Below are 24,176 nucleotides of genomic sequence, written 5' to 3'. Positions count from 1 at the left end.
TTCCCGCTGACCAATTCGAAAGCACCGCGAGCAGCGCCGTGATCGTCTTCAAGGAAAACGAACCCGCGCGTCTTGTACATACAGTCCTCGACAAAATAATAAGACAACCAGCATATTATTAAATTTCTTGTATCTAAAGGTGGAAAGTGTACACTCCGTTATATCGTGAATAGTACATACTATCTCCAAAGTAAACACGCGAAATCTTAGGATTGTATCGCATACCAAAATTAGAGAAAGATATGTGAACACGGACTGACATTGCTTCGACAAAGGTATATGACATTTTAATCCAGTCAACGAAAAGTTGTAGAGGGAAATGGAAGGAACACAAACTTTAACTTTTAACTTTGGGTCTTTGTTTCGACTAGTTAGGAGGCAAACATACTAGAAGTCCCTACTCCTAGGTGAAGGTCCCCTTTTTCTGTTTTCCGCTTATATCTCGGGAACTATGTGTCCTAACGATAAGACCATTCTACACAAAATTAAAGCTGACAATATGTGCCATAAGATTGTCTCTATTCAATTTTTCGCTACCTCGCACAGTTTCCGAGATATCCGCGCTCAAAGTTCACTAATTGTGCTGAAAAGTTCTTTTTCACAAGTAGTGAACTTTGAGCGCGGATATCTCGGAAACTATGCGTCCTAGCGATAAGACCATTCTATAGAAAATTAAAGCTGACAATATGTGCCATAAGATTGACTCTATTCAATTTTTCGCTACCTCGCATAGTTTCCGAGATATCCGCGCTCAAAGTTCACTAATTGTGCTGAAGAGTTCTTTTTCACAAGTAGTGAACTTTGAACGCGGATATCTCGGAAACTATGCGTCCTAGCGATAAGACCATTCTATAGAAAATTAAAGCTGACAAAATGCGCCACAAGATTGATTTGATTCAGCTTTTCGCTCTCTCGCATAGTTTCCGAGATATCCGCGTTCAAAGTTCACTAATTGTGCTGAAGAGTTCTTTTTCACAAGTAGTGAACTTTGAACGCGGATATCTCGGAAACTATGCGTCCTAGCGATAAGACCATTCTATAGAAAATTAAAGCTGCCAATATGTGCCATAAGATTGATTCTATTCAATTTTTCGCTACCTCGCACAGTTTCCGAGATATCCGCGTTCAAAGTTCACTAATTGTGCTGAAGAGTTCTTTTTCACAATTAGTGAACTTTGAGCGCGGGTATCTCGGAAACTATGCGTCCTAGCGATAAGACCATTCTATAGAAAATTAAAGCTGACAAAATGCGCCACAAGATTGATTCGATTCAGTTTTTCGCTATCTCGCACAGTTTCCGAGATATCCGCGCTCAAAGTTCACTAATTGTGCTGAAGAGTTCTTTTTCACAAGTAGTGAACTTTGAGCGCGGGTATCTCGGAACCTATGCGTCCTAGCGATAAGACCATTCTATAGAAAATTAAAGCTGACAAAATGCGCCACAAGATTGATTCGATTCAGTTTTTCGCTATCTCGCATAGTTTCCGAGATATCCGCGCTCAAAGTTCACTAATTGTACTGAAGAGTTAGCTAGTCACAATTAGTGAACTTTGAGCGCGGGTATCTCGGAAACTATGCGTCCTAGCGATAAGACCATTCTATAGAAAATTAAAGCTGACAATATGTGCCATAAGATTGACTCTATTCAATTTTTCGCTACCTCGCACAGTTTCCGAGATATCCGCGCTCAAAGTTCACTAATTGTGCTGAAGAGATCTTTTTCACAAGTAGTGAACTTTGAGCGCGGGTATCTCGGAAACTATGCGTCCTAGCGATAAGACCATTCTATAGAAAATTAAAGCTGACAAAATGCGCCACAAGATTGATTCGATTCAGTTTTTCGCTATCTCGCACAGTTTCCGAGACATCCGCGTTCAAAGTTCACTAATTGTGCTGAAGAGTTCTTTTTCACAATTAGTGAACTTTGAGCGCGGGTATCTCGGAACCTATGCGTCCTAACGATAAGACCATTCTATACAAATTTAAAGCTGACAAAATGTGCCACAAGATTGATTCGATTCAGTTTTTCGCTATCTCGCATAGTTTCCGAGATATCCGCGCTCAAAGTTCACTAATTGTGCTGAAGAGTTAGCTCGTCACAATTAGTGAACTTTTAGCGCGGATATCTCGGAAACTATGAGAGATAGCAAAAAACTGAATGTAATCAATCTTGTGGCACATTTTGTCAGCTTTAAATTTGTATAGAATGGTCTTATCGTTAGGACACATAGTTTCCGAGATATACGAGTCTATCTCACCACCGGGTCGCCTCGTGTGTGGAATATGGAAGAGTGGACCAGCCGATGCCTGTTTCACCAGCGGGTCGTCACTGTATAGGATAGGGTCGTGGTTTCGCTGTCTCGTAACTTAATGATTTGAATAGATACACCTCGAGCGGCAAAGGTGTATCGTTATAGGATACTAGCTACTGGAAAATCGAAAAGGAATATGCCTAATGGAAATGAACTCCGAATGGATTAATACAAATAATATATTGTTGATAATAAATGGTGGATACAAATGTTTAGAGTAATGTGTAGACTGCGGATCTTCGTGCAAAATAAAAAATGTTTCCATTGATTGCAAGACACAGGAGCCAAATAAAAATGTCAATCTTGTTAAGGTGAAACTAATACACTGATGGCCTTCAATCTTTTTAATACCTGCACTGTTTTAAATTGTAGGTATCCATTTTTGTCATATGTGCATAAAATCCGCAGTCTTTAACACCCGATCTTACTCGAAGTGACTTTCGTCGTGGAACGATACGTACTGCGCGTGTTCACTTGAATCAACCTAACTAACAGGAAGGATCCATGCCCTTATATAGTACATAAAATCGGACCTAAGCGATGGTGGGGGGCACGTGCTACTTCCGATTAGAACTGAATTCTTAGAAATTATATATCTCGCTGCATCGCTTGCAAGAGCCCCACTATGCTGCGATTTTGAGTGAGCCATTTGTTCTTAAATAGGCCCTCTGTTTCGACACATATCTACGGAAGGGTCAAAAGTCACCAAGCGTCTGCATACGTAATAAGCACGACTGAAGTTCGCTTGTGAATACTGGATGAAAAAAAATTATTTTTAGTATCGAGAAAAAAATTCAATCTACATAGATGGCTCTGATGGCTGGGCCTACTACTTTCATGATTGCAGAAAAGAAGAACTCCATTTACGTTGCCGTCACATGTGGTGGTGGCAGTGTTATGATATAGGCCGCTATTGGTTACTATGGAAAAACGGAAATAAACTTTTTATCAGGTCGGATGAATAGTAATAAATATATTGAACTAATAGCAGATCAGTTAAACAAGCCTGCAGCTCGTATCACGCGCTGTAACTATATTTTTCAACAGGATAATGCAGCAATCCGTACTGCAAAATCTGTGAAACAATCCTTTTCTTCAAAAAATATGAATATTTCGGATTTAAATATTATAGGAAATGTGTGGGGAGATTTGTCAAGACGATTCTACGCGAATGGGAGACAATCTTAGGTTGGGGAGAAAGAAATCCATCATTTCTCCGCTTGCGATAACGTAAAAATAATGGATTTCTTTTTTCCCCAACCTAATATAATAACGTAAATGAACTAAAAGAAAGTATAAATCGCAATCGGACACATTTAGAACGAAAACGAATGAAAAAGTTCTATAAAACTATCCGAAAGCGGTTACTAGAAGTAATTCAATTCAAAGAAGGCATCGCAAAGTATTAATTTTCTATTTTTATTTGCTCAATCAAACATTTTTCTATTAGTGTCTTATACTTCTGTCGAATTAATGTAAATATTTAATGTAATATTTTGTCGAATTAATACAATCCTTACATTTTACATGCATATACTTTGCAAATTAGTATGTAATATACAGGATACAACGGAGTGTGCATTTTCTACCTTTAATTATAAGCAACTTTAAAATATGCTAAGTGTCTTATTATTCTGTCGAGGACTGTACGTATCGTTATTGTTGTCGCACGATGCTCGCAGCCAAGGACTCGCACGTTACACACTGGCTCGTGTTTATGTACATATATTTTGTGACGCGGGAAGAGAGAGGTGTTTCAAGATAAGTCGTTCCACCAGGAAACTTCTTCGGGCTTTTTGCACAGGTTATTTCGTATTGGAATGTAGATCTGCGGATAACGATCCCCAACCACGCGAACGGAGTCGAGCGAGGATCGTGTTCGAAAGTATCCCGGGGAATCGTAGCGCCGGTAATTGAATTAACCGGAAAGTTAAGCCGCCGGTACTTAGCGAGCGGCGAATTTGTTAAGTTAAACTGCTAATCCTCCGACTTAATTCCCCGTTATCAAACTCGTATCCGAAGGGGTAAGGGTGAAGGGTGCTTGCTGGCTTGGTCGTGTCCAATGAAGCTCGCGCTGATAAACATGAAAACTACTTAAGCCGCCGAATGTGTTGCCAGCTAGCTGGCGAATTAACGAATCTGCTGTGAGAACTAGATCGCACATCAAGGGTCTTAAACGTTCCCGAGGAATACAAAGTAATTCATTGGAAAAATTGTTCGAATTAGCATTAGAAAATGGTGATGTCGCTGATAGAATTAGCCGGATCAGGAGAGACTCTCAAGCAAGGTGGAAGGAAACGTAGACTGGCTCTAGTCGTCTCCTTCTTCGGCGTTTTCCGTGGGTGATCGCGGCGAATCAGGTTCCGCCGGTCGTGCATTCCAACGATTTCCTGACAAGGAGCACCCCCTGGGAATTTCCGGCCCGTTTCCACGCGGAATCTCCACGCCACCTTATGCCCGTTACGCGTCGTTTGCTCGGCCGTTTATCTCCTCGTCATTAGTTATGCCGTGTTGCCCAGCCCCGAACCCCTCCACCCACACCCCAGCCAACAAACTGCCTTATGAAAATAGGCTGCGGTCTTAATTGCAGGTAACCGCTCCGGTGTTTCGCGCCTGTTCGCAGACCTGCACCCTAAGGTCCTGCGGGATGGCGGAGGAGAGATAAGAGGTTACTATACTTTCCAGAGTGCGTAACAGTGACCCTGAAGTCCCCACTTTTCTCCTGAGTCCTCTACTTTAGATCAAGTAGGCTAGGATGGGGCTGAGAGTGTCATTTTGAATGTGTAAACCTATGGGAATGTAGATATACCTTTCTTTTGAAAATTGTATTCTTGTAAATTGCCTGTAACAGTGACCTTCAAGTCCCCACTCTTCTCCTGAGTCCTCTACTTTAGATCAAGTAGGCTAGGATGAGGCTGAGAGTGTCATTTTGAATGTGAACCTATGGGAATGTAAATATACCTTTCTTTTGAAAATTGTATTTTTGAAAATTGTCTGCAACAGTGATCTTGAAGTCCCACGAATCTTGCCCTGAGCCCCCTACTTTAGATCAAGTAGGCTAGGATGGGGCTGAGAGTGTCATTTTGAATGTGAACCTATAGGAATGTAAATATACCTTTCTTATAAAAATTGTATTTTTGTAAATTGCCTGTAACAGTGACCTTCAAGTCCCCACTCTTCTCCTGAGACCCCTACTTTAGATCAAGTAGGCTAGGATGAGGCTGAGAGTGTCATTTTGAATGTGAACCTATGGGAATGTAAATATACCTTTCTTATAAAAATTGTATTTTTGTAAATTGTCTGCAACAGTGATCTTGAAGTCCCACGAATCTTGCCCTGAGCCCCCTACTTTAGATCAAGTAGGCTAGGATGGGGCTGAGAGTGTCATTTTGAATGTGAACCTATGGGAATGTAAATATACCTTTCTTATAAAAATTGTATTTTTGTAAATTGTCTGCAACAGTGATCTTGAAGTCCCACGAATCTTGCCCTGAGCCCCTACTTTAGATCAAGTAGGCTAGGATGGGGCTGAGAGTGTCATTTTTAATGTGAACCTATGGGAATGTAAATATACCTTTCTTATAAAAATTGTATTTTTGTAAATTGCCTGTAACAGTGACCTTCAAGTCCCCACTCTTCTCCTGAGCCCCCTACTTTACATCAAGTAGGCTAGGATGGGGCTGAGAGTGTCATTTTTAATGTGAACCTATGGGAATGTAAATATACCTTTCTTATAAAAATTGTATTTTTGTAAATTGCCTGTAACAGTGACCTTCAAGTCCCCACTCTTCTCCTGAGCCCCCTACTTTAGATCAAGTAGGCTAGGATGGGGCTGAGATTATCATTTTGAATGTGTAAACCTATGGGAATGTAGATATACCTTTCTTTTGAAAATTGTATTTTTGTAAATTGCCTGTAACAGTGACCTTCAAGTCCCCATTCTTCTCCTGAGCCCCCTACTTTAGATCAAGTAGGCTAGGATGGGGCTGAGATTATCATTTTGAATGTGTAAACGTATGGGAATGTAGATATACCTTTCTTTTGAAAATTGTATTTTTGTAAATTGCCTGTAACAGTGACCTTCAAGTCCCCACTCTTCTCCTGAGCCCCCTACTTTAGATCAAGTAGGTTAGGATGGGGCTGAGAGTATCATTTTGAATGTGTAAACCTATGGGAATGTAGATATACCTTTCTTTTGAAAATTGTATTTTTGTAAATTGCCTGTAACAGTGACCTTCAAGTCCCCACTCTTCTCCTGAGCCCCCTACTTTAGATCAAGTAGGCTAAGATGGGGCTGAGAGTGTCATTTTGAATGTGAACCTATGGGAATGTAAGTATACCTTTCTTATAAAAATTGTATTTTTGTAAATTGTCTGCAACAGTGATCTTGAAGTCCCACGAATCTTGCCCTGAGCCCCCTACTTTAGATCAAGTAGGCTAGGGTGGGGCTGAGAGTATCATTTTGAATGTAAACCTATGGAAATGTAAATACACCTTTTTTTTAAAAAGTGTATTGTTGTAAATTGTCTGCAACAGTGACCTTGAAGTCCCCACTCTTCTCCTGAGTCCTCTACTTTAGATCAAGTAGTCTAGGATGGGGCTGAGAGTGTAAATTTTAATGTGTGTGTTTTTTAAACTCAATTATTTTAAGTTGCTGCAACAGTGATCTTGAAGTCCCCACCCCATTGATCAGTTACGCTACATTGGGGCTACAGTCAATCAGAGCCTCCAAGCGGAGAACGAGCGAAACCTGATGCCATTTAGGGTCATAGAGTCTCCTGTCCTGAGGTATAGAATCTCAGAATCGCACCCCCGCTATACTTCCACGGGATTACCATGCGTCAGGGGACACAGAGGGTTGCGCTAGACCTATCCGAAGACGCTCGGTGCCTTGATAGTCGAGGGTTCTTTGTATTTTACTGTAATAGCTAGCAGGGACCCAGTTGTTCAGGGTGGGGTCCGAGCACGTCGAAAACCGCCCGCGTTCCACATAGACCGTCGCGAAATTTAAACCGTTGTGCGTCATACTACTTTAACTGTTGCTTGGGAATTCGGTATGATTAGGGGAGGGACAGAGAAGTAGGGCTCTCCTACTCGGCCGAGGAAATTTTGAAGACCGGGACTGTTTCATGGTTGACGTGTAACGTCGCCCGACTATGAACGGCTGCGCCTCTGCTTCTTACCAGCCGCGGAAGAAAGTAATTATAGCGTACTGGTGTTCGGTCGTTAACTTGGAATGCGGTTTTGCACCGGGTTCTTGCTGTTCCGTGCTTATTAGCGCCCGAATTGGCAAACTTCGCGGATAAAGGGCGAGAGCGGCTGTGATCGTTTCGGGATAGAACGCATCCCCGTCCGCCTTTTTAACGCTGCTTAGCCTCGCCAGGTGCCACGGCAAACCCCTAAAGACTCGCTAATACCACCTGCATCCACCAACAAAATTTATTTTACACTTTACATCATCACGTTCAAGCCCGGATTACTCTACTTGGCAACCGTTCAATGTAGATATTTATTTGACACCTTTTTCTGCCTGCGACCTTCGATGACCTTGGCGAAATATAATGTCTGACATCGCTATTTACAATGTATGCACGATAAAATTGCATTTCACTAATTGATTTCGGTCCATGACCTTGAATGGCCTTCACGAAATAATGTCAACGACATCGCTATTTACAATTTATATCGTTTTCGTTTGCGCTTGTGATCTATGCTCAATAAAATTGTATTTCGCTCCACGATCTTGAACGACCTTGAACAATTAATACGACGCCTCCAGTGCCCCGGGAATATTTTTCAAAGAATTATTATATGAGTAAATGGAGTATAAATTTTCGAGTTGAAGTTGATGAGGCTCGTCCGTTGAGAGGCTGTAGATTCGGCGAGCGAATAAAAGTGAAGTCCCCGCGAGTATGAATGTCTCCTCGCGGGTACTAAAGGCGAACTCTCTGCTGCATCGGATTACGGGTCTATTTGTCGCGGGGAACTAATTGCAGCACGGTCGCAGCCATGCATCACCGCGACAACAGCCGTCCAGAAGCGCAGCCGAGATCGCGTGAATTACTGGCAGAAGGATTGCTTTATCACTTTTAACGACACCGCTTTCGTTCGCCGAAAGTTACCGGCCTCCTTGGTCCCTTCAGTTCCAGATGAAGTCACACCCTTAATGTCTCCGCGTCTTATGAACTTCCCTATAATTACCTCCGCCGATAGTGGTTACCGTCTTTGCCAAATTTGTTTAATTCTTCAGTATAAAATAATCCCCACAATTATATTCACTGGCAGTGAGTAATGGTTACCGCCCTTATTAAATTTATTTAATTCTTCAATATAATATAATCCCAACAATTATCCCAACTGACAGTGGTTACCACCCTTACCAAATTTGTTTGATTCTTCAGTATAAAATAATTCCAACAATTGTCTCCACAGATAGTGGTGACCACCCTTATTGAATTTATTTATTTCTTCAGTATATATAATATAATATAATCCCAACAATTATATCCACTGGTGGTGGTTACCACCCTTGCCAAATTTGTTTAATTCTTCAGTATAAAATAATCCCCACAATTATATTCACTGGCAGTGAGTAATGGTTACCGCCCTTATTAAATTTATTTAATTCTTCAATATAAAATAATCCCAACAATTATCTTAACTGACAGTGGTTACCACCCTTACCAAATTTGTTTAATTCTTCAGTATAAAATAATTCCAACAATTGTCTCCACTGATAGTGGTTACCACCCTTATTGAATTTATTTATTTCTTCAGTATATATAATATAATATAATCCCAACAATTATATCCACTGGTGGTGGTTACCACCCTTGCCAAATTTGTTTAATTCTTCAGTATAAAATAATCCCCACAATTATATTCACTGGCAGTGAGTAATGGTTACCGCCCTTATTAAATTTATTTAATTCTTCAATATAAAATAATCCCAACAATTATCTTAACTGACAGTGGCTACCACCCTTACCAAATTTGTTTAATTCTTCAGTATAAAATAATCCCCACAATTATATTCACTGGCAGTGAGTAATGGTTACCGCCCTTATTAAATTTATTTAATTCTTCAATATAAAATAATCCCAACAATTATCTTAACTGACAGTGGTTACCACCCTTACCAAATTTGTTTAATTCTTCAGTATAAAATAATTCCAACAATTGTCTCCACTGATAGTGGTTACCACCCTTATTGAATTTATTTATTTCTTCAGTATATATAATATAATATAATCCCAACAATTATATCCACTGGTGGTGGTTACCACCCTTGCCAAATTTGTTTAATTCTTCAGTATAAAATAATCCCCACAATTATATTCACTGGCAGTGAGTAATGGTTACCGCCCTTATTAAATTTATTTAATTCTTCAATATAAAATAATCCCAACAATTATCTTAACTGACAGTGGTTACCACCCTTACCAAATTTGTTTAATTCTTCAGTATAAAATAATTCCAACAATTGTCTCCACTGATAGTGGTTACCACCCTTATTGAATTTATTTATTTCTTCAGTATATATAATATAATATAATCCCAACAATTATATCCACTGGTGGTGGTTACCACCCTTGCCAAATTTGTTTAATTCTTCAGTATAAAATAATCCCCACAATTATATTCACTGGCAGTGAGTAATGGTTACCGCCCTTATTAAATTTATTTAATTCTTCAATATAAAATAATCCCAACAATTATCTTAACTGACAGTGGTTACCACCCTTACCAAATTTGTTTAATTCTTCAGTATAAAATAATCCCCACAATTATATTCACTGGCAGTGAGTAATGGTTACCGCCCTTATTAAATTTATTTAATTCTTCAATATAAAATAATCCCAACAATTATCCCAACTGACAGTGGTTACCACCCTTACCAAATTTGTTTGATTCTTCAGTATAAAATAATTCCAACAATTGTCTCCACTGATAGTGGTTACCACCCTTATTGAATTTATTTATTTCTTCAGTATATATAATATAATATAATCCCAACAATTATATCCACTGGTGGTGGTTACCACCCTTGCCAAATGTCTTTAATTCTTCAGTATAAAATAATCTCGACAATTATTTTAGCTGGTAGTGGTTACCACCCTTATTAAATTTATTTATTTCTTCAGTATATATAAAATAATCCCAACAATTATACTCACTGGTAATGGTTCCCTCCCTTGCCAAATTTCTTTAATTCTTCAGTATAAAATAATCTCAACAATTATCTCCAATGATAGTGGTTACCACCCTTATTAAATTTATTTATTTCTTCAGTATAAAATAATCCCAATAATTATCTCACCTGACAGTGGTTACCACCCTTATTAAATTTTTTTAATTCTTCTATATAGGATAAATTTTTTCAATATAAAATACAATAGAGGATATAAGCTAGATGATACTGCAACTTCGATGTCTACAAATAATTCGCATTTTACCGAGCACTGTTTTCCGTTTTGTTGCAGGTGAGCATTACACGGCGGGCGTTGCGATTGGCGGATTTGTTTGCGGACACGGGCTGATTATACAGTATCACGGTAGGAAAATCAAAATTGCCCTCCTCTTGGCGGGATTACCGATGTCGAACGTTATCCACGAGGATCGGGGGCTCCACCCTCTAACCTGACCGGCCCCGCGTTCTCTGGACGCATTAGAGCATTCAGGGGTGAAATATCAGAGACGCAACGGTGAATAATACATAGGAAGCTCCGTCGAGGAAAAATAGGTTCCGTGTCCCCGATTCACCTCACGCTTATCGCAGTCGAAACTTTCAGAGTAAATATACATGTAACACGACGGTATACATATATACGTATGCGCCACCCTCTATACGTGCCCTGTGTGTGTTCAAGATTTCAAGCAATTTTCCCTCCCGCCTCGTTGGTCTGGTTAATATTGAAGTAAATTCCTTATCGCGGAGCCCTCTGTAAATTGTTATTTCACCGGTGATTGTTGTTTATACGCTGCGGCTAACATTTCTCTATACTCGAGGAACAGGACTATTCGATTTCCACGGATTTTTGCCTCGAGAGATACATATTCGTTTGAGCCTTGAAATTTTGGCTCCGCTTTAGCTCCGCCCACTGTAACCCCACTCTCACATATCCAGCACAGATCAATACAAATACATCAGAAAGCATCAGGATATCAGATGCTGTAGGAAAACCTTAGCGACCTTGAGAATATATTTCAAGGTCGTTCAAGTCGACGTGGAATTGCAAACTACCCCAATTTTTCCTTTATTCGGACAATTCGTCGATTTACAATTCGATGATTTTCGAGAGAAATGAAGTTTGTTTCTGAACAGATCAGGAAATAATGAGTCACCCGGTGTATACGGTCCGGGCTCGTCGAGAACGAGCGTAAAAAGAGGAAACGCGCGATCCGGTATCGAGATATCCGGCTCCGTCGCGGCGAGCTGACAACGTTTGATCAGAATCTAATGGGGTAGTTAAGTCTGCGACTATCTCGTCGGATCGTAGAGGACTCCGCGCCGATGATAATCAGCGAGGAAACGCGAGCAGGAAAACACCGGTGTGCAGAGCGTTGCCGAGGCACATAGATCGAGAGGAAGGGGGGCCCGGCCAGTAATAGAATAGCAAATACTTCATTAGAGCTGGTTACTACACCCTTGCGGCCAGTCGGTCATAGAGAAATCGCGGCCCGAGTTAAATGAACCGGGCAGTCGTGCCCCTGCCCACCTTTCTTTCCGCGCTGACTATTATGGCTGCTCCTACACCCCCACGCGTTTTCTTTCTAATTGCAATTAGTTGCGCTCACGGGTGAATAATAAACGAACCGCACAGCACAACAAATTTCTCGGCTTTCTGCCAGTTAGCGAGCATAGTCTGGTTGGTTTATGTGAGGTACCTGGGAGTGGGCGTGTGGTGGGCGGAGCCTCGCCCTCCTCCTCCTATAAGCTTACTTCATAACACAAAATTTTAACTTGCGAAGTTGAATTAGATTTACAACTTCATACGGATCGAGAAATTAATTCATTCCTACTGTCATTAAGTTCAGGGTAGGTTATATTGTGGGAGTGGGCGTGTGTGGTGGGCGGAGCCTTGGCCCTCCTCCTCCTATAAGCTTACTTCATAACACAAAATTTTAGCTTTTGAAGTTGAATTAGATTTGCAACTTGACCTCTAACCTAATTCATCTTGTAATTAAATTCAGGATGAGTTATATTGTGGGAGTGGGCGTGAAGTGGGTGGAGCTAAGGCATTCTCCTCCTACAAGCTTACTTCATAACACAAAATTGTTACTTGTGAAGTTGAATTAGATTTACAACTTGACCTCTAACCTAATTCATCTTGTAATTAAATTCAGGATGAGTTATATTGTGGGAGTGGGCGTGAAGTGGGTGGAGCTAAGGCATTCTCCTCCGACAAGCTTACTTCATAACACAAAATTGTTACTTGTGAAGTTGAATTAGATTTACAACTTCATCCAAATCGAGAAACTAATTCATACTGTCATTAAGTTCAAGGTAGGTTATATTGTGGGAGTGGGCGTGTGTGGTGGGCGGAGCCTTGGCCCTCCTCCTCCTACAAGCTTACTTCATAACACAAAATTTTAGCTTGTGAAGTTGAATTAGATTTACAAATTGACCCAGATCGAACCTAAGTCATCTTATAATTAAATTCAGGATGAGAGTTATATTGTGGGAGTGGGCGTGAAGAAGGCGGAGCCGAGACATTCTCCTCCTACACAATTTTGACTCATGAAGTTAAACTAGATTTACAACTTGACCCAGACCGAATCTATATAATTAATCCTATAATTAAATTCAGGATGAGTTATATTACGGGAGTGGGGGTAAAGTGGGAGGCTCCAAGACCTTTTCCCCGCTTTGGACAACCGAAGAGTTATTTATTATACATTCTGATAGGCGCGCAGAAAACCGGTTTGCATTTATGACAACCGGGTGAACAGGATCGCAGGGCCCTTCCCTTCAAATCAATCAAACCGGGGCGGGGGCCCGCGATCGAGACCGGAAGCGGTAACCACGAAAACACGAAACTTTCGCGGACAGTTTAATGGCAATATCATTATTGCAGCCCGGTCGTTATTCACTCTAACAAACTGTGCGCCGCGATACATTAATCTCTCGGGGCAATGCATCACCGGAGTGCACTGCTTTCTCGGCGCCGAGCCCCGCGCTCCCTGTATCGGGTGTATGCTAAATGATGCATTCCCTATACATAAGGATATCCAGGACCGACTTGGCAATAAGGTGATTCTCTCTGGGAGACCTGTCCTCGATCTATCGACAGATCCTCCGCCAGGAATTCCACGCTCGGGGAATACTCTCGGATTTTTTGACCGACTTCGTCCACGGATTCGCAACTCTTTGCCTGAGCAACCGATAAAGTTACGGTGTCGGGGCTCTGCGTATACAGGGTGGCCTTGAAGCGATCTCTGACTTCCATCGAACGATTATTACTAGACTGCGGATCTTTATGCAATTATTGGAAAATTGAGTAGATGAAATTCAAGATTTTTGGAAAATTTGACAAAATTGAAGATGTCAATGTATTTCTCCTCTATTAAAATCGTCAAGGGAAGAAATAACATTCAGCTTGGCTTCTATTTTCTGCAATCGATGCAGACAACTTTTTACGATCGATCGTTTTAGAAATGCATATCCGTGGAAGTACATAATTTTGGACACTTGAGGATAACTTGCAAAGTAACTGACTGGTGTCTTTCAGTTGTCGCTACTGATGTCAGCGATATCGATGGAAATGAATATCACATCTAATTTCTATTTTAGAAGTCAGAGGCTACTTCGAGGTCACGTTATCAACATGTCCAAATGCGTTTTAATATCAGCTACAATATGCAAGGAAAAAAATATACATTTACTGGAACAAAAAATATCGACGTGCTTGGAAACTCCGAAAAAATTACCTTTAGAGGAAAGTGACATTTCCGAAGCATTCGCCTTGCGATGCCACCTACATTGCGTTAAAAACATTTGTTTATGTCATCACTAGTAATAATACACAATAACAAAATAAAATATGTTTGCATTGATTGCAAGATACAGGAGCCAAATGTGAAAATTTCTTTCTTCTTTTAATTATCTTATTAAGGTGTAGAACAGCATAGGATGGTTTTTCGGCCTTACTGGTTATTTGCAATAAAAACCGCAAAGAATGAAAAAATGCAAAATTTGTTTTCAAGGGACCAATCGGGAGACACCCTACAAAATGCAGAAGGTTTCGTCCTGATTGGTCCATGCATCTCGGAGTAATCGGTGAAATAATTCATTTTTCGCAAATAAAATCGTAAGGAATAAAAAAAAATGCAAAATTTGTTTTCAAGGGACCAATCGGGAGACACACCCTACAAAATGCAGAAGGTTTCGTCCTGATTGGTCCATCCATCTCGGCGTAATCGTTGAACATGCATAGAAAAAAAAGGAAAAGCGAATAAAAAAGATCGAGTTGAATAACTCCTCCTTTTTCGAAGTCGGTTAAAAAAGAAAACACATGGACAGTGTGAATTTTTTGTTTCGGGTATCCGTTCAGGCGAAACCTGTTCAGTATTCGGAAATCTTGTCAGCCGGCGACAGCACGACGGCAAAGTAGAATTCGTACATCGCGATACAGTCGTCCGATTGACACACGGTTCTCGGCGAGCATATTCAAAAGGGAGCGACGTCGAGGCTCGGGCGCGAGACCGTATCGAAAACCGAAGTGATTTACAAAAGAAACTGCTGCCGGGGGTTTTGTTCTCGGCTCTGACCTCGAATACGTAACAACGTCAGGGAAAACCCGTTGTCCTCCGTAACAACGTCGTCGCATCGACGGGCAACGATCGAACATGTGCGCCTGCCATGCATGCAACCCGTTGCACGCGTTCGCCCGCAACGCTATCTACGCCGCGGCGCTCAACTCCTCATCCCTTGCATTCATACACAAACACAAACACACACGCACACAACACAACGGTGTACATTCGCCGCGAATCACACTCTACGTGTAATTTTACTTTCCGCTCACGAATCCCCGGCTGGCCGTTCCCTGTGTATTTTCCCCTGAAGGGCCAAATAAAACGTGACACGTCAGGACTCGGAATGCCCTCCATGCATCTTGCTGCACCCGACGAAAAAAAATAAACAGCATTTCAATCGGCAACCCTCGAACCACCCATTCCGAGAATTCGGTGTTCGTTAGTCCCGGTTTTGTGGAAAAAATTCTACAATTTCTCACCGTCACATAATAGCTGTCCATCTCGCTTTTCGAGTCGGGTGGACAACTACTGCGACTGCGCGAGCCATCATATTAATCAGAAGAGCAACGAAGCTTACATACATAAACAATTTCATGATTTCGACGATTTCTCGACGTTTCGATCCAAATGTGGACCATTTTCAAGAGAAATTTTGCGTCTGTAAAATACCGTAAGCTATAGTAATTGTTCAACAAAGCTTACATATATATTTTCCATTGTTTTTAAAAAATTCACAATGATGCGCCATTACTTTTATTGACATCAAAGCGCGGCAAGTTAATTAAAAGGTTTCCCGTAGCAAATGAATGGACGATGTCGATTGATTTAAAAAAATTGCACAATCAAATTCGCCGGGCTCCAATAACAGGGAACAGAATTTTCATGGAAGTTATTAATATCGCCGTTTTATTAAAAAAGTGATTCGACGAGCGGGGTGCGCGCGTTACGTTGTAGCAAATTATTAATTTCGGAGACGCCACGTGTCTCCGCGCGGAGAATGCAGTCGAACAAATTAGAAACTGGAGCGTCGAATATATTCCCCCATAAAATACGTGATCGTTGTTGGCTCCTGTGCGTATGGCGAGCGTGACAACGGTAGACTGGACCTTCTAATATTAATCGTGGAATGGGAACCATAAATTAGTCGTAAAATGGTCATTTCAATCGGTACGCCGTGCATAATTTTCCACACGGCCCGCCTATTTATACGCGTGCAAACCTGTATAACGTGTGTGCGTTTCGCGTATACGCACAGAGAGACACGCATACAGGTGGATGTACACATCCACAACGCTTCTCAGCAGGCGTTCAGCCGTGTTGGCGTATCTGCGTCGTTCAATGCAAATTTCGCTGTGCAAAACCCGGTCAACCGCGGCCACCCTCTATGCATACCTATTCGTACCTGGGTGCAATCTTCCGCATACACTTCGGTCTCGCCGTAGGCATGATTGATTCTTCCGGGCGGGATGAATTCTCCTCGAGGATTGTCTCGCCGGAGACAAAAGTATTTCGAAGCGGCGGGATGAGATGCTTGAATCGAGGCTGCTGGCGGTTGCCATTAACGCTGCAGAAAATAAATAAAAGAAACTTCTTTAAATGGATCTGCATACATTGGTTTACCTTGCTCTCGGGGTTGATGAAGGTCTGAGATCAGGAATGGAGCAGCTAACCCAGACCTGGAACTGGTACTGGCCCGATCTAACACACCTGAGAGTCTCAGATGAACGACCTCAGCTGATTAAGGATGTTCTGGAGGTACAATGCGAGACAAAAGTACAAGAAATTCGAAATCCATTAATATATTGGCAATGAAAGCCATTCGTGAGTATATTTTTGTTTTTGAGTGTATTTTCTTTTTGGAGTTTTTCTAGTTGCGTTTTTTCAAGGTTTGAATAGGGTTCGAAGTGGAATTTTATGAATTCTCCATAAGAAGACGTGTTAAAATGTTCGAACTTCAAGTTGCTATAATTCTTAAACGGTGCAGTGAATCGAACCCAAACTTTGGTAATTGCATTAATTTAGTAAGAATTATATCTTGTCAAATATTCAAAAATTTTGTTGCGTTTTTGTATAACTCGGGAACATCGTTAATAGACTGCGGATCTTTATGGAAAATGAAAATTTTCTTCATCAATCACAAGATTCTGGTGCAGCTAAGAATCTCAGATGAAAATACAAATTGTCTTCGTCGATTACAAGATTTTGGAGCCAAATAAAAATTGTGTGTGTGATTACTTCCTTCAATACTGTTTTCTGCACAAAAGTGGAGCAGCTAATCCTAGGTCAGATGAAAATAAAAATTGTCTTCGTCGATTACAAGATTTTGGAGCTAAATAAAAATTGGTTACTTCCTTCATTACTGTTTTCTGCACAAAAGTGGAGCAGCTAATGCTAGGTCAGATGAAAATAAAAATTGTCTTCGTCGATTACAAGATTTTGGAGCTAAATAAAAATTGGTTACTTCCTTCATTACTGTTTTCTGCACAAAAGTGGAGCAGGTCAGATGAAAATAAAAATTGTCTTCGTCAATTACAAGATTCTGCAGCCAGATAAAAATTGTCTTCGTCAATTACAAGATTCTGCAGCCAAATAAAAATTGTCTTCGTCAATTACAAGATTCTGGAGCCAGATAAAAATTGTCTTCGTCAATTACAAGATTTTGGAGCCAAATAAAAATTCGTTACTTCCTTCAATACTGTTAGCAGGGCAAAAGTAAGTGTCGATACTCCTAGATTCTTGAAATGTTTCTATTATTTAAAAAATTGCGTCTGCTCATTTTAACAAATGCCTAAAATCCGGAGTCTACTGATTAATTATAACAGTCCCACAAAAATCATCGGACGTCGTCCAGGCTCGTGCAACAACCCGCCACAACTGACACAGAAATCGCACAATTGCACCACAACTCGACCTACAATTAAGTAAGACCTAGAGCCACTCCATTCTTTTCATTCCTGGAGCCAACGATCAGACGATTGGCACGTAAGGCGAGCCTGACTCAAGGCGACCGTTCCGATCTTTGGCACGCCGAGTCCCCATTCGGCGTCATATTGGAATCAAATCGGGCGGTCTCTGTCCATTGTCGAAATGTTCATCAATCTCTATTATCCGGGCAGGGACGAATGGTAGGTAAGACCATAACAGATGCTTCACTTGAGATCAAAGTTACTGCTAAGTGGACTGCCAAACGTTGCCATGGAAATTATTAGCTCTCTCTCTCTGATGGATAACGGATCCCGTTAAACGACGGTTTATTACGCAAATCTCTCTCTATCTATTAATACCAAATCCGAATAACATTTCCAACAGAAATTTAATGAAAATTTCTTCGAATCGATGGGCATATCACGCAAATCTTTCTCTCTATCACTGGCAAGTCCGAATAACATATTTTCAACAAAAAATTAATGAAAATTTCTTGGAATCGTATCGATCGAAGTGGCGATCGATGACGGTGGAAAGCCGCACGGATTCCCGCATTTCATTTCCGAGAAACGAGAACAATGCGCGCAACACAGGCCTCGGGGCTGGTTCGGCCCTAACGATTTCGAGCTGCAGCAATTATCATACCTGGAAAAATGTATGCGAAGGACGTCAAACAACGGCGTTGCTGTCGACGACGATGTCGGTTGCTCTGCACACGCGAGGAGAGAGAGAGAGAGAGACAGAGAGAGAGAGTGACTCGCACGGCATCGCAGCAGCGGGTAATACAAGAGCCCGCATATCAAATGGTGCGTATCGCGGGATACAAGCAATTCCCATCAACCAATATTGTCATGTGGGTAATGAACGGTCGTGCGTTGAATAAACATGCGGCCGGCGGACACTTGGACTCGTACAGAGGATGCCACTGGCGCCTCTATGGAAACGAGCAGCTCGCGGAAATCGTTTCTCGGCGATGCGCTCTGCCTGGGACACCTGCAGCACACCCCTTTTTTGGGGCTGAGAGTCCTCTTACCAACGGATATCGAAGCTGACTGACTGTTTGCTCCCGTCGGCTGCAACCGACTCTGCGCGACCACTGTCCGCCAACATCATTGAAACCTCCACTTTGATCTATTTTAGGAATAATTACTGCCCTGGACACAGTCGATTTGCTCGCACCAGCGCTGCGCCTCTGCGTTTTGCATGAATAAACATCACTGCCAGAGAAAACACTTCAAATTCTGTTCAGACCGTTTAGTTTTATCATTTTCCGGTCGGACGTCCTTCAGGGAAGTTCTCCTTGACCTTGCGATGAAGTTAGCCTGCCGACAGATGTCGCCACCGTCCTGTTCACAAGTTCAGAAGCGTAGAATTGTGTTTTAGAAATTTCTGAATGCACCCAGAAAATTTTCTTCACTGTGAATAAGTGGCGCAGACAATTTTCTCTAAACTTCTGAATGGACAGATTGAAGGATGAGTTGGGCTCCTAGAGTGTGCGATGTATTCACAGGAATCCAGATTAGACTGGGCGCTGGAGTGTTAATAGAATGACATTTTTCAGGACAGGGTACATACAATAAGAGTTGCGTCTGGTGCGCTGCCAAGTAGAACAGAGAGGAGATTAGCCAAGCCATCCCATAGAGCAGTGTTCCATGGTCGTATGACGTTTATGACGCCTCGTACAATGGCGGTACGACCGGCGATTACTGTCCGCAGTCGCAGATCGTTGCAATAAAACATATCATAGCTGTATAAACCAACCTAGCGAGGCCAATTTGTTGTGTCGACTATTTGCGGTGCTGGTTATATAATACCGACGCTGGGGCCACAACGATTTCTGATAGAATAGAAGATTCCTCGGAGGCATTCAAATTATAGTTGGTCCGAAATATTAGATGAGATTCAGGTGAAAGCATCGGGAAGAGGAACTGCGTGAAGAAAGCAAAAGGGGAAGCGCGTGAAATTTCCAGCAGGACAATTGTCTGTCAAAGGTGGCAGCTGGCTGTCATCTTCCGTTGCGTATATTAGACGGCTCTTGCCGGCCCCATGGCAAAGATTTGACAAGCCTACAAAGAGGGAGGCGGAGATTCCTCGGTAGCAACCACTCGGACGTCCTGGAATGGAACCCGGAGTCTGACGTTCGCTGTCAGGAGTTTGACAACGAGATAAGCACTGGCATCCGTGGGGTTGCTAAACCGATATCCCACAGACATTCGTTATGCAGGATCCGAGGGGATGATGGAACGCAGGACACCCTGTTTATCAACAGTTTTCGTTACCTACAGCCACCGCTAATCCCTAGAGATCTCGTCAGGAATATCAGTTGCAACATTCGCGCTGAAAAATTTGGATCCTGCAGGCTTGAACAACTCAAGAGTCGCAGGACTAGGCTATCCTAGGGTTAGAATCTTCCAGGTTAGGTGACTTGAAAAATCGGGAACCTGCCGGTTTGAACAACGTCAAGAGTCGCAGGACTACACTATCCTAGGGTTAGAATCTTCTATACTTGGGCCCAAATAAGAAGGTACTTGTTCTGTGCATGTTGTTGCGCGTCAGCCATGAAATTCATGGCGTCAGCCAATGATCGCGTGGTCGACGAAGTACGAGTAGGGGGATTAGCCAATGAACGAATTCCGTTAGAGTCATATGCGCAGTAGAGTCTTAAATTCGTCAGCTAGTAAGTACCTTCTTATTTGGGCTCAAGCACAGGTGATTTGAAAAATCGGGAACCTCTGCAGGCTTGACCAATGTCAAGAGTCGCAGGACTAGTCTACCCTAGGGTTAGGATCTTCTAGGTTAGGTGACTATAGATTGATCTAAACTCGAGGTCCATAATCGTTAGGTTCATAAATTTCTTCGGCGCTTCCTCGGACTGACCAATGCAAAAGTACCGAGCCAGGGCTACTTAGCGATCCTGCTTTCATTCGAGCAGCGCGTGAAGTTTCGTTCCAGTGTTCAGATGGAAAAGCCAAACCCGACACGGATTACCGGGAACGCAATTTTGGCCCTGTCTCGAGCGTCTTCGTTCTCGAGGATTTCCATAGCCATTAGAGAAAACTTTGGACACGTAGCACCTCGGCGAATCTATCGAATCGTCGGGCACCGGTTGTCCGTCCCGCGAAACTTTCATTGTTAACAGCGACAAACTCGAGCACGCCCGTGGGGCAGTTCGAGAGCGGTGTTTCATAAATTTTCCCTTGTCGATTAGCGAGTGTTGGTGAGGTGGTCTCTCTCTCTCTCTCTCTCTCTAGGTGTTCCTTTTCTCCATCTTTTATCACGTCGACGTTACTTTCTCGACTGTCGGAGAGAACAACCCTCTCCTTCTTCCCGTGGATAACCAAGTTTGAACGCGGCTCTTTATTGAGAAATCTCCTGATGGGTAGAGCACGCCAACGATAGAAATTGTTCGGTCCCCCATTGTTATCCCCGGGTACGAAAGAAACGCGATGTATACTTTAATCTCGACGAAAAATGTCCCCTTTCTCTTCCTTCCTTCCTTCCTTCACTTTTACCCGGCACTCTTCCGCTCGTCGTACTTCCGCAGATTCGAATCGGAAGTCTTATTGTTGCTAAACGGGCGGACCCGGTTCGATGAATGGGACGAGACGGCTTTGAGTGCTGCATTTCCTGAATTATTGCTGTCTCCGTGATTCGAGGCGTGCGGTTAAGCTGTCGAAGATGTTTCCCTTAATTCGAGAATCGAGTGCGACGGCAACAACCGTCAACGACGTCATCAAGAACCGCAACAATCGCGATTGATCGCGACAATCGCCATACGCGAGGCACCGGTTAGATCCCAAATCTCCTATACCGTTTAATCGGCTGGTGAGCTAAGCTAAAGGAAGTTAGCTACCACAGATGATGGACACCCGGATTAAATAAACAAGTCGACGAAGATCCAAGCAAAAGATACCAAGGATTTGCTACCATAAATCCCGAGGACCCTAAATCACCGAACGAAGCTTGTAGTCCAGTGCCAGAAGTTATCCACCAGAGATGATAAACACCTGGATTCCTGAGAACCAGTGCTCAATCATCCAGCTCGCGTACAAATTCAAAAGATCCAAGATGAGGACATCAAGGATCCGTCATAAGACCCTAGGAACGCGATCGAGGAAGCCAGCTACTGGAAGCTATCCACGACGGACACCCGCAATTAGGCTCATAAATCGCGTCGAGCTAGCATCCGGTGAATATATTCTGGAAACGAGTGCACGTTAATTGCATAGGACAAGACTTGATCACGAGAGGTCCGGCGTGATAGGGAGTTAATTAACCACGGTGTCAAACGCTGACACGCCACCCGGGACTTGTTGCGATCCAGGCTTTTCATTCTTCCCGGCATCGTTGGTCTTCTCGTTTCCTCTTCCAGGCTGTTGTCCGTCTCTGCAGCCAACGCCGCCGGTGCACCGGCTGGGCTCGGGGCCAACTTTTCCTCTCGGGCCACCGGTACCCCGGTGTGGAGATGTTTGACTTCTCAATAACAGTTCCGCCAAAACTTCGCGACGTTTAAGCAGCCATCATGCGGTCGCCTGCCCCCTTTCACCCTGCCGGAACTTGCCGACTCTTTTGGCACGACCTGGCCAACCGGCAACTTTTTGTTTCTGATCGCTGCGGAACCCGGAGCGCACGGTCTTCCCTCCCTGGGTTGCGGCAAGGTTCCATCATTTAGAATTATCGGGAGTACGTAGCTGTTTCAGGGGTGCAGCTTGTGGAGATTGCATTGCTGGTCGTCTGCTGGTCCCATTCCGTGACTAAAAAGATATTCTGGATCTTGAATTAACGTCTGCTGGTCCCATTAGGTGACCAGAGTTGGACAAAAATTTTATTTAAATAAAAATTTCAAGTAAAGTGCGTTTTTTCCAAGTGGGCCTTAAACCCACTTTATTCGAAATTTTTATTTACATAAAATTTTTACCCAACTCTGTAGGTGACTAAAAAACGATTCTGGATCTTTAATTAACGCTGACATAAATAGTCCTCAATCATCGTTTAATTAATCAGTACGCAGTCACAGAAAGCTTGGACCGAAGACATCAAGGATTAGCTACCATAAATCCCTGAATTTGATCAAGTGTCTATCATGATTGGTAGCTAACTTCCGGGGAACTATGGAGAACCTACGAAACTAACGAGATATAGCGAAAAAGTGATTCTGCATCTTCAACTATCACTAACAAAAACAATCCTCAATCATCATTTAAATTAATCAGTATGCAGTCACAGAAGGCTTGGACTGAAAACATCAAGGATTTGCTACCATAAATCCCTGGATTTGATCATGTCTCTATCATGCTCGGTAGCTAACTTCCGGGGAACTATGGAGAACCTACGAAACTAACGAGATATAGCGAAAAAGTGATTCTGCATCTTCAACTATCACTGACAAAAACAATCCTCAATCATCATTTAAATTAATCAGTACGCAGTCACAGAAGGCTTGGACTGAAGACATGAAGTATTAGCTACCATAAATCCCTGAATTTCATCAAGTGTCTATCATGATTGGTAGCTAACTTCCAGGGAACTATGGAGAACCTACGAAACTAACGAGATATAGCGAAAAAGTGATTCTGCATCTTCAACTATCACTGACAAAAACAATCCTCAATCATCATTTAAATTAATCAGTACGCAGTCACAGAAGGCTTGGACTGAAGACATCAAGTATTAGCTACCATAAATCCCTGAATTTCATCAAGTGTCTATCATGATTGGTAGCTAACTTCCAGGGAACTATGGAGAACCTACGAAACTAACGAGATATAGCGAAAAAGTGATTCTGCATCTTCAACTATCACTGACAAAAACAATCCTCAATCATCATTTAAATTAATCAGTATGCAGTCACAGAAGGCTTGGACTGAAAACATCAAGGATTTGCTACCATAAATCCCTGGATTTGATCAAGTGTCTATCATGCTCGGTAGCTAACTTCCAGGGATCTATTCAATCACAATTGAAGATCCTAAAGTGATTCTGGATCTTCAACTATCACTGACGAAAACAATCCTCAATCGTCATTTAAATTAATCAGAACGCAGTCACAGAAAACAAGGACTAAAGATATCAAGGATTTCCTACCATAATAGATCCCTGGATTTGATCAAGTGTCTATCATGCTCGGTAGCTACCTTCCAGGGACCTATTCGATCACAATTGAAGATCGTATCTCACTTT

At 42.2% G+C, this 24,176-nt stretch overlaps 1 protein-coding gene across 7 annotated transcripts in view; it reads left to right on the top strand.

Annotated features, from left to right (window-relative positions):
- The window catches only part of Heph (polypyrimidine tract-binding protein 1 heph), a 478,446-nt gene that overhangs the window by 76,759 nt on the left and 377,511 nt on the right, over window positions 1-24,176 (top strand). The window lies entirely within an intron of this gene.

Source organism: Lasioglossum baleicum, chromosome 20, assembly GCF_051020765.1.
Source record: "Lasioglossum baleicum chromosome 20, iyLasBale1, whole genome shotgun sequence".
Lineage (NCBI taxonomy): Eukaryota > Metazoa > Arthropoda > Insecta > Hymenoptera > Halictidae > Lasioglossum > Lasioglossum baleicum.
Note: the sequence above shows the minus strand (reverse complement) of the source record. Positions and strands in the feature narration are given on the sequence as shown.